At 39.8% G+C, this 16,185-nt stretch overlaps 1 protein-coding gene across 1 annotated transcript in view; it reads left to right on the forward strand.

Annotated features, from left to right (window-relative positions):
* dia (diaphanous related formin 1) overlaps window positions 1-16,185 on the forward strand; it is an 87,717-nt gene that overhangs the window by 9,128 nt on the left and 62,404 nt on the right. The gene's annotated exons all lie outside the window — the stretch shown is intronic.

Below are 16,185 nucleotides of genomic sequence, written 5' to 3' on the forward strand. Positions count from 1 at the left end.
ATTGCTTTCATATTTGCACAAAAAAATACTCTATTCAGAATTTCACTGAACTCTGTTCATGAGAACCTTTGATGGCCTAAAGGCCTCCCCGATGGCACAGTGGTAGTGTCGTCGCCTTGTATTCAAGGGGTCCCGGTTTCTATACCCGGTGGAGGTGGAGGCACATAGTGGTTCGGATCCCACTTTAAACTGTAGGTCCAATCCCTTACTGTGCATAAAGTGGACTTAAAACACCAAATCAATCAATCAAAACTTTGATGGCCTAAGACCTGCCAAGCAGCTTTCTAGATTGTATTCTACTGCTATTGCTTTCATTTACACAGGTATCCAGTGCTGAGTAAATTTCAAAATGTTGAGGAGCTCAGCCAGGTATCAACTCTGAAAGTAATGCAAAAGTGGTCATAACCTCTTTATTAACTGATGTAGATCGTTCAAATTGCACACGTTGAGCGACTCTTCCTCTATACAAACCAGCTACTCAACATAGTCTCCATTTAAAGCGATGAATTTGCTCCATCATTGAACCCAACTTTAGAATCCTCTTTGAAAAAAGTCTGGTGTGCACTGTCCGACATGCACAGAAGGCTGCAGAATGCGTACGGAGATGACACCATTGACAAGAGCAATGTGCACAGGTGGATGATGAAGTTTGCAGAAAGGGAAACCAGCATTGAAAACAAACCACACAGTGGGAGATCATCAACTGCGACCACTGACACGAATCGTCAGCGAGTGGGTGAGTTGATTGCGCATCATTTTCCACGATTTCCTGGAATGCGACCGTATCATCAACAGCGAGCGGTTCATTGAGACACTCCATAAGCTTAGAGAAGCCATTAGGAGGAAGAGACTGCACAAGAATCTCAAAGCGATCCACATTCACCATGACAATGCGCGACCACACATCTCTTCGGCAACAAATCAGGTGATCGGCAAAATGGGCTGGTCCGTGGTCCCCCATACACCGTACAGCCAGATCTGGCACCCTCAGACTTCTACTTGTTTGGTCCCATGAAGGACAGTCTTAGGGGAAAACGATTTGATGACAAAGACGAGGTGAAAGTGGCTGTGAAGAAGTGAATGTCGGACAGTGCACACCGGACTTTTTTCAAAGAGGATTCAACGATGGTGCAAATGCATCCCTTTAAATGGAGACTATGTTGAGTAGCTGGTTTGTATAAAGGAAGAGTCACTCCAACTACATGTGCAATTTGAACGATCTACATCAGTTAATAAAGAGGTTATGACCACTTTTGCATTACTTTCTGTACAACCCACGTATTTAAATTTTTTTCAGAATTTGTTATTCTTGGTTATAGTAATGACATTAATTATTAAGTCTTTAATTCTAGTATTTTTTCATTTGTACGTAATCACTCATGAGTCTTAAGATAAAATAAAGCACTTTTGATGATCGTTTCATGATTTTACCACCAAAATTTCAAGTTTGAACCCCAGCTTGGACATGTTTCTTTGTCAGTTCATCATTCTTTCCTTATTTTCATCTAATCATTGCTCATCCTCTTTTGATGATTGGTCAAGGAAAACAGATGCTCTTAACAAAAATGTAGTACAAGATAAGATAAGGATTAGCAATGTGATAGCGGCAGATTAGAGTAAAAGTGACAGCGGTAGTGACAAAAAAATATTTGTTTTTATTTAGAAGGTGACAGGGGTGTGGTGCTGATTGCATCACCTCCGGTATTGCCAATTGACAGTATGTGAGTGGGACAATGAGAAAGCATGCAGATTCAAAAGAAAAATGCCAGAAAACTTGTGTTTTTTTCTCACTGTTCCCAAAAATTATTTTATGTAAACAAAGAATGTTTTTTACTGCACAAAAACATCAGATTCCAGATATTAAAAATTAGTCAAAGCAGTAATTTGAACCTCTCCATAGTTATTTTCAGTTAATGCTTTAACTCCGTCCTAACATGTTACAAAAAAAAGTTGAGGGTTTTCACTTGCTTACGAGGGTCACTATTTATATTTTGAGCCTAACTATGAAAAAACAGGAATTTGGCATTGAAAACTGCTTTATTGTTTTTCGAAGTATTCTCCATTATGGTCAATACACTTTTGAATTCGTTCGAACCATTTGTCAAAGCAGTTTTTCCAATCTTCTTGAGACACCTCCATAATATGGTTTTTGAACGCATCAACGGCGTCTTCCGCGGACGAAAATCGTTGTCCACGCAATTTATTCTTGACATTCGGGAACAAGAAGAAGTCATTGGGTGCCAAATCAGGAGTGTACGGCGGATGACCCATCAATTCTTTTTTTTGACTGTTCATAAAGTCGGTTGTTAGACGAGATGTGTGACAGCTGGCATTGTCTTGATGAAGAATGATCCGACGGCGTTTGTTTGTTTTCCGTATTTGACCGAAGACCTCTGGCAAACAAATTGTTGTGTACCATTCAGAGTTGACCGTTCTACGTTCCTCTAAAGGCACAGTTGCCACATGACCAGTTTTCCCGAAAAAACAGGCGACCATTTGTTTCGATGTGCTTCGAGCGCGAACAACTTTTGTTGGATTGGGTTCATCTTGAAACACCCATACGGTCGACTGCTGTTTACGTTCCGTCTCATATGCATATATCCATGATTCATCACCTGTTACAATCTTATATACGTCTTTTGAAGCACCACGATTGTAGAGTGCCACACACGTAAATTTGCCGTTGCGTAGAAACGTATTTTCGTTTCGTCTCCCTCTCTCTTAGCATCACGTGTTCTACCCTGCTCGAAAACCTTCGCTATTGTTGCCATATTGTCATTCCATTCCTGGACACACTCGCGCAAACTTCATTGAAAACAATTGAACAGCGCTCCAGCTCGCGGTTCCCACCGGTCAGCAGGGACGGCAATGTGGCAATATAGCACGGCGTAGTCGTTGCTTCTTTTATGCAGTGCATGTTCATTGGCTAGCTAGTAACTAGTGTTGCCAACTGTAATAATGAAGCACTATTTCTGTCACGGAAGGGGAAAGCAGGTAAAGTGGCGGTGAGTTTTGTTGGATTGGAAGCACCATATTTTTATTTTATACTAAGTATTTGACCGGTTTGACGTTGTGTGCGTGTATTGCGTGTGTTTATGTAAAAGTGTGTGTTTGCTAATGAACGTTAAATTCCATAATGCCTCCAGTTCTGTCGAAGTTGAAATCAAAAACCTTGCATAGCCAAGCTCGGGAAATTCTAAGCAACGTGCACGAGTTCATGAAGGAGGAAGCCAGTCATGGTGTTAGCATCCCAATAAAGCATTTTGGCAAGAGAGCAGCGAACAGCAGCAACAAATTGTTCATATTTCATAATTTTGGAATTATTCAAAATAAATAAATTATGTGGCTCCAACATCATTTCAACTCTGGCTCCGGCACGTGTTCTTGTAGAAATTGCATAGAGGAGGCTGTCATTTTTGCTGCTTAATGCGATACATATTGTTTTCTGTGTTAAAATTGCCATGCTTTGATGGGTGACCAAGTTCATAGCAGGGCCGGCGGAAGGGGAGGGCGAACCGTCCCATCGCCCAGAGCGGCAAAATTTGAAGAGAAGAAAAAAATAAGCCTATTGAAAACTGTGATCGAGCGAGATATTCTTTTGCGCTGAATAGTATTGAAATAGCATAAGAAGTCTCATTATTTATTTTATATTTTGATGTTTTAGTTAGGAATATATTGATTTTCAATTTTCCGTTGCTGCGTAATGACCGGGGGGGTCGAAATAGAGCGGCATCTGCCGCCACCTCCCATGGAGGCAAAATGACTAGCGCCGGCCCTGGTTCATAACAAAAGAAAAAGCCGCGCAGCTTATCGTCTAGTGGCAGTATATGTACTTGTTATTGTTGTGGAAGCCGGCATCCTTTGTAAATGTACAACAAAGGCAACCGACTGTCGCCGATCTCAGAGAGGAAATAATAATACTGCTTGAGGAGGAGTGTTATGGTGCAATTGTAGCGGTTTAACACGTTGGCATGTTATTATCTGCCGTTGCAGTTCCATACCAGTGTATACGGGTTTTGGGAGTGAAAAGTTAGAACGCCACCAGTGCATTAATGCAATGAAAAATAATATATATATTTTTTTATTTTGTTTGAAATCACTCAAATAAGGAATCGTATGAAGAAGTCTTCTTTGCAGCATTTTTGGTAATTTTACTTATGTGTTAGTTCATATTTTGCGAATTTTTAGTCCATATGTATGTAGCTACATACATAGTCACTTGTTAGTACATATTAATCCTAGTCCTGGTATAATGCATGACGTTTAAAACTCAACGTTAGATAGACCTGAATTCTCTAATTTTATTGTTGTACGTAACAGCTGTGCATCGGCGCACCGCAGCGATTTTTCTATCTGCTCCATTAGCAACACTGCTTCTTTAGTTCTGTCGCGCATTGCACGGCAGAATTATCTGCGCTGGACTCTATTTATTGAGCATTTGTTTGCACCAAGTGTCGCGAGCGTCTTTTTGAGTTTTTGTCAAATTGTGTGGGATCCAACGAAAACATATCTTTCTCACAGCTAAATGATCATGTAATATTTTATATATGCTGGTGGAACTAATGCCTATGGTTGCCTCAATGTCACAGTATGTCACATGACGATCTTGCAGTATTAGGTTTTGCACAGCATCAATGTTTTCTTGAACAACAACTGATTTTGGACGACCTTCGCGAATCTCGTCGGTGAGCGAATGGCGGCCACGATTAAATTCGTTATACCAGCGTTTCACAGTGGCAAAGGATGGGGCTTCATCGCCAAATGTGGAAGTAAGTTGATCGATGCACTCTTGTCTTGATAATCCACGTCGAAAATCGTAAAAAATCATCATCGCACGAAAATGTTCACGAGTTAATTCCATTTTATTGTCGCACAATCTCCAAGGCAACATAAACAACACAAATCAAGCTATTGACAAAACATTTGAAGTACGTTATGGTCAATAATGCCAGTCGATTCCGTGCAAACGTCAAATCGCGCCTAACTTCAATCAGTGTTGCCAAGGCTCAAAATATAAATAGTGGCGCTCGTATGAATAAAAGTTGTGCTAATACGTAGATAATACATGTTAATGGTGCTTCAATTAAAAAGTACTGATATTACACAACACAAAACCTTTTCTTAGTTTATTATAACTGTCACCAGAGAGCGATAATTGTTATATTTTTGGCTGTTAAAGAACACTAGCTGCATGAATTTTTGTGATACAACAAACATTTACAAGAGTTATGTACATATGTATGCAGGGTGGGTCGAAAGTGTAAAACCACCCCCTATAAAAGACAAATGAGCGGATACACACCGACCCAAAACATATGGGTGAGGGAGAAAATCATCTTGGAGTCAACTTTATTTTCTTCATTGGAAAGGTAGTCATGAAACATGAAAATGGGCTAGAATTTGTGATAAACTTCAATATCGTGCAGTGATCTATTCTTTGTGAATGAAGGTTTAATGCCAACCAAAATTCATTCCAAGTTCATAAAAGTTTATTCTTCAACAATTACAAAATGTGCTGCTGAATTTAAACATGGCCATACCAGTCTTGAAGATGATCCATTTGAAGGATATCCAAAATGTGCAACAGCAGCAGAAGTGGTAGAACAAGTACATCATATGCAGAGGCGTGGCATGCATGTAACCGCTGGTACCTCTGGTAACAGTTAAAAATGAGAAAAACAGAAAGATGTTTTAAGTACTAAAAATGTTTAAAATATCTTCGAGATTTATAGTCTTCCATGGACAGCTCGGGTCTGATTGTTTCCGCTGAACGGAGGGGGTTACGTGGCAGGGCGAGACTCTCGATAGAAGGCACTGACCCCAAACACGAGGGGTAGGAAATAACAAAGGCAGTTTGCCTATATTAAGGGGCCCTTGTTACCAGGGACGTGGAAATCCATCCCCTGCGCTTAGCGTCTTCTGCTGCATTACATCACTGAAGACTCGAGCGGTAGGCCATGTACTTGCATCTAGAAACAGGAGTTTACGCACCACAGATATAATTATCCTTTCTTTTCCATTGCTTTTCTGCCTTCTCAATTAAAACCTGACATCTGAAGAAATTCATGATAGACTCAACACATGTGTTGTTGTTGTTGTGTGTGGAGACATGTTGCACAGTGGTTCGGATCCCACTTTAACCTCTGGGGCCCAATCCTATCTGTGTGTAAAGTGAACTTAAAACAATGATTCAATTCTGTTGTGTGTGTTTTAATACCTCTTCCCTATATCTTTTGAAAAAGCTGGGCGCAACAATGAGATAAATGGTGATTCGAAGAAAATCACAATGAAACATCCACATCAGAGAGACAATAATCGCGGTCATATAATTTTCCTTACCCAGATGGGCAAGGGTGAAGCGGAACTTCTAGCTCGCATGTAGATTTGTATTTGTTACTTTAGTGTACGCCAGCTGAAAAAAAAAAACTGCCAGTAGATGAGATGTTTATGGTATAACTGTAACAATAATTCTTAGGAATTATTTTCCCTGCGGAGAAACGATAAAATAAAACGGACTGGAGAGCGGGAAAAATCATTCTGAGAAAATCACCTTTCTCGCAAATATAACCAACCACCAATTGATGTAAAATAATATAGAGATATTTCAAGCTCAGCGGATATTTTGTAGATTACAATTTCTTGATGAATAAAATTAGTGACTTGCTCAAAATCTCGAACTTGAAAATTTTATTCGCTTAGCGGAGAATAGTTTTACTGTGGATGTGTTGTGTTCTATAATTTGTATTAATTGTAATCGAAAAACCTTGAATTACAAGCCAGCGTATTAGAAACCATGAACACAGAATAAAATTCCTTTTCGAGAAATTGAAATTGGATCACGTTTCGTTGAATTACATTGAGTTGTGTGTGTTGTACGAGGGTGTATATTTTGAGCCTAACAATGAAAAAACAGGAATTTGGCATTGAAAACTGCTTTATTGTTTTTCGAAGTATTCTCCTTTATGGTCAATACACTTTTGAATTCGTTCGAACCATTTGTCAAAGCAGTTTTTCCAATCTTCTTGAGACACCTCCATAATATGGTTTTTGAACGCATCAACGGCGTCTTCCGCGGACGAAAATCGTTTTCCACGCAATTTATTCTTGACATTCGGGAACAAGAAGAAGTCATTGGGTGCCAAATCAGGACTGTACGGCGGATGACCCATCATTTCGATTTTTTGACTGTTCATAAAGTCGGTTGTTAGACGAGATGTGTGACAGCTGGCATTGTCTTGATGAAGAATGATCCGACGGCGTTTGTTTGTTTTCCGTATTTGACGGAAGACCTCTGGCAAACAAATTGTTGTGTACCATTCAGAGTTGACCGTTCTACGTTCCTCTATAGGCACAGTTGCCACATGACCAGTTTTCCCGAAAAAACAGGCGACCATTTGTTTCGATGTGCTTCGAGCGCGAACAACTTTTGTTGGATTGGGTTCATCTTGAAACACCCATACAGTCGACTGCTGTTTACGTTCCGGCTCATATGCATATATCCATGATTCGTCACCTGTTACAATCTTACATACGTCTTTTGAAGCACCACGATTGTATTTATTGAGCATTTGTTTGCACCAATTGACGCGAGCGTCTTTTTGAGTTTTTATCAAATTATGTGGGATCCAACGAGAACATACCTTTCTCACAGCTAAATGATCATGTAATATTTTATATATGCTGGTGGAACTAATGCCTATGGTTGCCTCAATGTCACAGTATGTCACATGACGATCTTGCAGTATTAGGTTTTGCACAGCATCAATGTTTTCTTGAACAACAACTGATTTTGGACGACCTTCGCGAATCTCGTCGGTGAGCGAATGGCGGCCACGATTAAATTCGTTATAAATGCGTTTCACAGTGGCAAAGGATGGGGCTTCATCGCCAAATGTGGAAGTAAGTTGATCGATGCACTCTTGTCTTGATAATCCACGTCGAAAATCGTAAAAAAATCATCGCACGAAAATGTTCACGAGTTAATTCCATTTTATTGTTGTCGCACAATCTCCAAGGCAACATAAACAACACAAATCAAGCTATTGACAAAACATTTGAAGTACGTTATGGTCAATAATGCCAGACGATTCCGTGCAAACGTCACATCGTGCCTAACTTCAATCAGTGTTGCCAAGGCTCAAAATATAAATAGTGACCCTCGTAAGCCCTATAATAATAATAATAACCGAATTAGCAAAGGTGGTTGTTCTATTGACCGGTAACACTTCCACTAAAACTATGCCATGCCACTGATTTTATGGTGTTAGTTGACCAACAACTTCAAGTGGGTGACATTGTTGAGGCTATAGTTATTCAGAAAGAATGAGTAGGATATATTTTGCATTAAAAATCACATATGAAAAAGCTTTGCACAAAATAGGTGCACTGGTTAACAGCAGATTAAAAATGCATTTGTATGAAAATCTCTGAGCAGTGTTTGGAGCACCAACCCTACCGACTAGACTACCATGTCTCCATTTTCTGAGGAGAGGGGACCATATTTGCTTGAATTCATTTGTGCCTTTTTCATGAATAACCTAATGATAGTTCATCCTTATGGTCGCGATTAGCCAAAAATGGGACAAACCAACGTTACATAACAGAAATGAATTATGATTAATGGAAATAGGAGGGAACAAAAGGAATGAAATATCTATGCTCTGCTGATAACTGTAACCCAGAAAATTCTAACGTCTGATTCTGAATCTACTAAACTCACTCGGCTTCCCACGCGACATGCTGTATGAGGTCAAGGTTTCTTGACCTCATATTTTGATGGGGCACATAACCTTTGTGCTGACGCGCCACAATGAAGTATATTACTAGGTGCAACCCCCATGTTGATGGAATATAAGAAACAGTACTGTATAGTTTCATCTCGCATGGAGGCGTTTAGAAATAGACAATAGCTGGAACAAGCTGAATTAAAAGACAGATGGTTGCGAGGAGAACGGCGATCTTGCAGCACCGTGGAACGAGTCCTTTTTTGCAGTTGGTAGCTTATCCTCGACAGGCAGCTGGCAGTCAACCCACATCTGACGTCATTCCTATCTCTATGTGACATGTGCTTTCCTCCCAAAGATTTGTTAGCATTCTGGAGAGCGGGTGGACTCCACCGTGCCCTTGCGCCGTTTGCTTTATGTAGGAGTTGGACTAGTCATCTGGAGCGTGGTCGGCCTTCACACCCTTTCGGCGTATCTCCAGTCGTTCCTTTCCAAAGAAAACAGATTTACTGTTCCCGCTCTAAATTTATAGCGCTTCACATTTGATCTTATCAAGTGTTTATATCTCGCTCTCTTTTGTAGTGGAATGACCTATATTTGGTTGAAGCACACTGGATGCTGCTCCAAATAGTCTTCTTTCTAACGATGCTTTGGCAGCGGTTGACAATATTATTTTAGGGGTGTGCGGGGCGGAATTTTTTGGCTCGGGTCGGGGAAGTGAAAAATCACGACATTGGGACGTGGAATTTTCGGCATTTTGCGACGAAATGGAGAAATTTTCGGGACGGAAAATGTTCAGTATATCACAACACGGAATTAAAGGAATTCTATCACCATTTCTCCTTGATGTGGTTTTTTACGCATTTCTGGAGCAAAAACTACCATTTACAAAACATTTCCGACACTTGTAGGGCAGAAAGCCTCGAAATGCCCAGAATTTTCGGGATCCACAAAAATCCTTTCTCGAGGTCGTGATCGGGACGGGAATTTGTTTTTCCCGATCCTAATACCGACATTCCGGGATCCCGCACATCTTTTACCGGCCTTCGTGGTGTAATGGTTAGCGTAACGCGCTGAGACCATGGGGCTGGGTTCGAACCGTGGTTAAAACATGGATGGTTTCATGGTGTATTATCCTGTCTTGTTCGTTAATGCATTTTAGGAGCTTCGTTGACTGAGAGCGTTTAGATTTAGTCGGCTCAAAGCTTCTGGACTCAGAGTCCCGTTGACGGAATGACCTTTGGTTTTATTTGTTATATCATCCAATCATAACCATAATCGCCGGGATTAACCAAAATGTTGGCAAAGCTACATGAAATGTTTATAATACAATGGATACACGAAATACAATATTTTTTATGGAGAATTTATAATTTTCATTCGTCGTTTTTATATTGTGTGTTGATATTGACATGAGAGTTATATTTATAACCTCAGACACTTGTGAGTGAAAGTTTAGTTTAATTGGTTGATTGATAGATTGATTGTAATTCGTTTTTCTGTCTCATTTGGCTAATCGCGAAGATGAGGATGAATGATTATATGATGCAATTGATGAAGGGACACTCGGAAAGAACCACCATGCCGGGATTCGAACCCGGCACTCCTAGAATACTAGCGTGCTGTGCTAACCACTCCGTCATTAAGGTCAGCGAAGTTTTAATTTCGGCAATGATCATATTGACCAACTGGGCTGAAAACTTATACATATCATTTATTTAAAAATACATGTTTCGTATGAGCTCTCTCTCTCACTGTGGTAACATTCTATTCTCTGTCCGTTGTAGGAACGAAACCAACGTAAACAAGTACACGTGGTTTGTGAGAAATCCTATTGGTTGTTCGGATGATAGCTATGCAGGAATGTTGCGCGTAGAAATATATAGTGCATGTGATAAAAGCCATACCACTCAACGTAACTCCCATATTGCAACTGTACAGCTACGGCCAGTATATTGATGCGCAAATCCACCAGAACTAACACGCAGGAAAGGAACAATTTCCCAGAAGTCACGTGCTTTTGTTTACATTAACTTCGTTCTTTCGGTGGATGGATATTAGTTAGGCGTGCAGGAAAATAATGATTAAAACTGTCATGTGTAGATGGTGCTTTCATTCTAACACGTTACATATTTTCAATCGTGTACTTGAAGATTGTATCCTTCAGGTATTTGTTTACGCTTGTGGACTCGAAATACGAAGTTTATGATTACTGCTCTCTTATCGATGGCATTTTAAACTGTGAACAATTGTGAGTTATGAAACGTTCGCTTTATGTCCACTTTTATACGGAACTGCACGTGGAGTGGGATCCATAAATATTACCAGGCAAATTGCCCATTTATGTTCGCATTCTTTTGTTTTACGCAATGTAAGGTTCAGGAATTGAAACATAACGCCAACGCAGCAGTTGATAATAATGTGCACCAGTATTACATGGCCGTCGGTAGAGGGAGTCAAACTCCCTGGAAATTGTCATCGTTCAAGTTACAGAAAATAATAAAGCTTCATTTTCGTTGTTCTTAATAATGGAAATAAAGCTGTTAGTTAGTTGTAGTATTCGAACAGAATAACCAAAGTAAAAACTGCGTTCGACAGAAACAAATTTTAGTGTAAAATGCAGCAACCCGGTTATTTTTTCATATTCTACCACTCAATTCAAAGAATAAATGATTCCACAGTTTTCAAATTAAAAAAAAAATGGGAGAGGTTAAACAACAACTTTATGACTAAATGTTCCCCACACTTTTAAAGCTTCTTTAACGAGGTACGTGAAAGTTCAGAACAAAATGGAATGTCTATGCATTTCAGTATACTAAATGTATGAAATGTAAAAAATAATGGAAAATATTTGTGCTGGGTAATAAGTCATGTAGTGGATGCAGTAGAAATCTCTCCCCAATGTTATAATTCGGAATAAAATGGATTTTTTTTATTTATTTAGAATAGTTTATTTCTTATAATTATCATTGTTATTATTTCTACTATTCAAGTTTTATCTATGGCATGACCTCCTTACAAAATTTTCTGGTGACGCCTATGCAACATTGCTACAATTGCAATTCTCAAAATACGTAGGACGTAAGAAAAATTAACTAAGGTGGCGATGGACAATTTAGTTCGTTATATTTATACATCGCACTGTACGGCTTAAAATGGGATACGATTCTCTGAAATGTGTTACCGTAGGAAATCATCGACTTATCGTCGTCCTGCGTTACATGTAGCAGAAGTAAGCATTTTTTATAGAGATAACAAGATATTAGCACGTGTGTTCGTATTTGTTGGCAAGACTCGAGATAACATTGCTCTAATATTAAATATGATGACGTTTGGCATCTTATAAATTATAGGATCGAGTATTATTGGATAACGCATTGACTTGCAAGTTAAATCCGCGAAGATTTTATTGTGAATCATTGCTCACGCATGGAGTTACTGAGAGGCAGTTAAAGTCAGCTAGTTAACAATTTCTAGTACTGCACGGTTTTATTGAAATAATTGTGTTTACGAACTTGGAAAGTGTGGCATCGGATAGGAAGAAACTCAAAATGCTAGTCAGAAGTGTAGAAATATCTCTCGCTTCAGCGTGGGTGTTCCTTTGTGAGTGTTCGCACATGAACTTCATATCATCATGATTCATTCTTATGGTCGGTCGCCCTTAGCTAAGTGGCAAAAAAGCGATGTAGTATAAAGAAGATACATAAAATTCTGTACATTTCCCCCATGTTTTCTGCATTTAAATTGTTTAAGCTTGAGCGTTAACATACATGTGGGCAGTTATCCCAAAAAATTCTTTCACCATGTTATGTGCCCTACTATTTCTGTCACTCATCGCTTTTTGGTATTCTGAACTCTCGAGTAACATAAACATAACAAACACCGAAAGTGTGATTGTGAATTTCGAAAAGGTAAAGGGTATGTCATGAAGGCATAAGGGGAGATGTAGAGATCAAGTAATTCTCACTACGCTTCGGCCCCCTTTACCCCCCTCCCCAGGCTTGCTCTCAGGTACCCGTTTGCTTCAGGCAGGGTGAAACCCCAGAGCCGCTCAGGGACATTGCTGAACAAATTCCCGCCATTAATAATTCAATCATGGTCCCCCGTGTGGCAGTCAGCCGTTCTGTAAGCAAAATAACTTGCGCAGAACCTCATGTCGTCTGCATCGTACTCGCGCAAGGACGGGAAGGGTAGTGCAGCAGGTTTCTATATGGCTCGAGTTGAACGGGCGGAGGAGATGATGTGCGAAGGCTTTTGGACGGAGGTTCGTGTGTTTGTGGTCGTTCTGTACCGGACCAACGCATTTCTGTGAATGTCAAAATACATTTTTCTTTGAAGATGTGACGCCGACACTAAAGGACCCTGAGATGGGCACCAAGATAAGGCAGATATCATTTTCGTATTATGTTGAGTTGTTTCCTTCCACATTTTCATAACCTACTGCAATTGTCGGGAGTCCATAAGAAATGCCAAAATGAAACAAGAAATAGAAAAATATTTTATATTTGGCATTAACAAACATCCTTGCATGTCATGATGGCCCAACCTTTTATAGATTGTTCAACTGCAAGAATTTAGAGCTTGATTGAAATTCAGAAACCAATTCACTTTTACTCCCGACGGTACTTCATTTTGTCAATCGAATATGGACGCGTTGTGGCTAGAGATAAACCCAGAATTGCAGTATGTTGTGTCAAGGTTTAAAATAAAATAATAATTCAGTTAACTGTGCTATCCAGAAAATTAGCTTATTGGCAGCATTGATGCATTAAGGCGTGAGAAATACACCTGTGACTGTCAGGCTCAATGCCATAGTTATTTTTGTACTACAACAGTGTGATTATTCCATCACTCCAAATAACCTCTTGACTAAAATGTAGGATAAAGTTAGACATGCAGAGAGAACCGGGTAGGAAATAAAATGTGCAAAAAAGACAACGCATAAATCTACATTATCAATAGTTGATAATTTTAGGCTTCGCCTCTGTAGTTTGGTAATGAATTGTGCACGCCATGTTGCTTTGCCAAATATATTTTTAAGGAGGTGTTAGGTAGTGAGACACTGCGAAATCAGCCAGTTCGAAAATTTTAATGATTACGTGACGATTCTTGAAAATTCACACGCTTTAAATTTACAAATGATTGAAAAGTTTGTCGGTTTTGGCGTTCATGGACATTACAAGTTAATGTTGGAAGACTTAAATTTTGGTATAAGCACACTGCACGTTTCCTCAATGTCAACAGTGGCGTAGCAGCGGCCTGCAATGTGGTCGGTGGCGAGGGTTAGGGACTCCTTCCCTCTATCGTAGTCTATTATATCATGGAAAATTCGAAATTAGAAAAAAAGAGGTGTTGTGTTGTGTACCAACAATGGTACAGTTTTATCCAGAAAATGTTCCATTCTCAGAGGCTTGTCCTGAGTAAAGATAAACCAAGGCTTACGTTTACGGTCGGTGATCTTTGAAGACATACAAAAAAGAACAATAACATAACAATCGGAATTAACTCAATTTTATTCCATTTCCAGATCCAAGTGCCAAAAAGGCGGTAAAGTTGGCGTCCGCTGTGACATATGAAATGGCCAGACCACGAAAATCGTGGAAATCGGGACCTAACAACATCGTGAGATCTCTTAATGAAATCTGTTTACATAATTGTAGTTATAGTTCTTAGGCCAAGTTATGTCAGGTCGTTAGTTCTTTCTTTCCCAATTTTACGTAATTTCATATATAAATCGTTTCTCCTCCGTCATACCTTGCGGCCCTTTGGTTGTTCCTTTGCAGACGGAGGCCCGGAGCTTGCAACCTCCCCCTTCCCCCCTTTGAATCCAAGCTTCTAATGACCCTGTTCTCGATATGCTCTACAACTTCGCGTTCGTTCCCTTGATTTTGTGTAGTTACATTCTTGCCCGAAACTAGGATAGATACATTTTTACTTTTCCAGTTTTCGTTTCATATTGACATTTCTGTCGAGAAGGTTCGGCATTTACGGCAGTGCTCTCAAGTAGAAATTCCTTGCTGGAGGGATGCTTTTTCGAGTTTAGGATAGGTGGGGTGGGAGAATGCTTGTGCGTATCAGTTTCCTCCCACAAATATTCATTCTCATCGTCACGATTAGCCGTAGGTAGCACAAAAGCGACGCAAAGTAAAAATGCAGATGCTTCTATATTTCCCCATGCTTTACGTGCGGGAAGGTGGCTGCGGGCTCTGATTGTGAAGAATTTTCTTTTCCTGATTGTGCAATTTGCATCAAATCTTTTTCGCAGCTTTCGTAGTAAATGTATCACTGGCTGAAAATGGAGGAAGTAGAGAAAGAGATTTGCAGAATATCCTGAAGAGAAAGAGGTTTGTGACAGTTGTTCGTCTCCACTCTGCGGCTCAAGCGGAAAAATCTCATGATGCAAGTTGCAGAAGAACATGTTGTTTTCCTTGTGGTTTTGTTCATGAAGATGGTCCAAGGTGTTGCAACCGTTTCAGTTTTTTTTTTTTTTTTTTTTTTAATCAGCACATTTTCCCAGATATAAAGTAATATTTTCAGAGTAAGAGAACACAACGCGCCACGTGTTACTTTACTTTTCTTTGTGAACGAACAAATTACAAGTTCCTTAACTCTCAAAAAGTAATGTGTCACCAGTCACTTTCTAAAAGCTATTCTCGGGTGAGGTACATAGTGGTTCGGATCCTACTTAAAACTTTAGATCCCGCCTCGATTAACGTATCTTACCATGAATGGACTTGAAAGAACAGAAACAAAATAACTTTAATTAATATTCAGTTTCCAAATATAAGTAGAGTAGGCGGGCCGGTTGGCAAACCGAAAATGAGGCTCGGTGAGGCTCGCCTTAATGGATTTCTCTCGTAAGGCGAGCCTCATTTTCTTGCAGTGTTGCCAACACCTTACTCGAAAAAATCACCGAGGTTTTTTTTTGGGTCTAACCTAACCTAAAGCAAGGAGCTGGCAACACTGCTTGAGGCTTGCCTTGCAGCGTTGCCAACATCTTACTCGATAAAATCACCAAGGTTTTTATTTTGGTCTAACCTAACCTAAAGCAAGGAGCTGGCAATACTGCTTGAGGTTTGTCTTGCAGTATTGCCAACATCTTACTCGAAAAGTCACCAAGGTTTTTATTTTGGTCTAACCTAAAGCAAGGAGCTGACAACACTGCTTGAGGCCTTACAGTGCATAAAGCAATTTGCCAACCTACTGGTATTTTTGCCATAGCTTTTTACAAAAAAGAGAGAGGAGAGAGAGAGAGAGGGAAGAGTTAAACAACCGACAATGCTGCCAACACCTACCTACAGCTTTTTTTACTTGGCAAGGGTTTAGCCAATTTAGCAAGGAGTGCCGGCAACAAATATATACTGCCGTAAAAGAGAGAGAGATGGATGGATGGATGGCAACACAGTATGTGTGTGCGTGTGTGTATAATATGTAGCATTATTAACTAGAGTGTGTTGGCAAC

Source organism: Lepisma saccharinum, chromosome 4, assembly GCF_977018435.1.
Source record: "Lepisma saccharinum chromosome 4, izLepSacc3.1, whole genome shotgun sequence".
In the NCBI taxonomy this organism is placed as follows: domain Eukaryota; kingdom Metazoa; phylum Arthropoda; class Insecta; order Zygentoma; family Lepismatidae; genus Lepisma; species Lepisma saccharinum.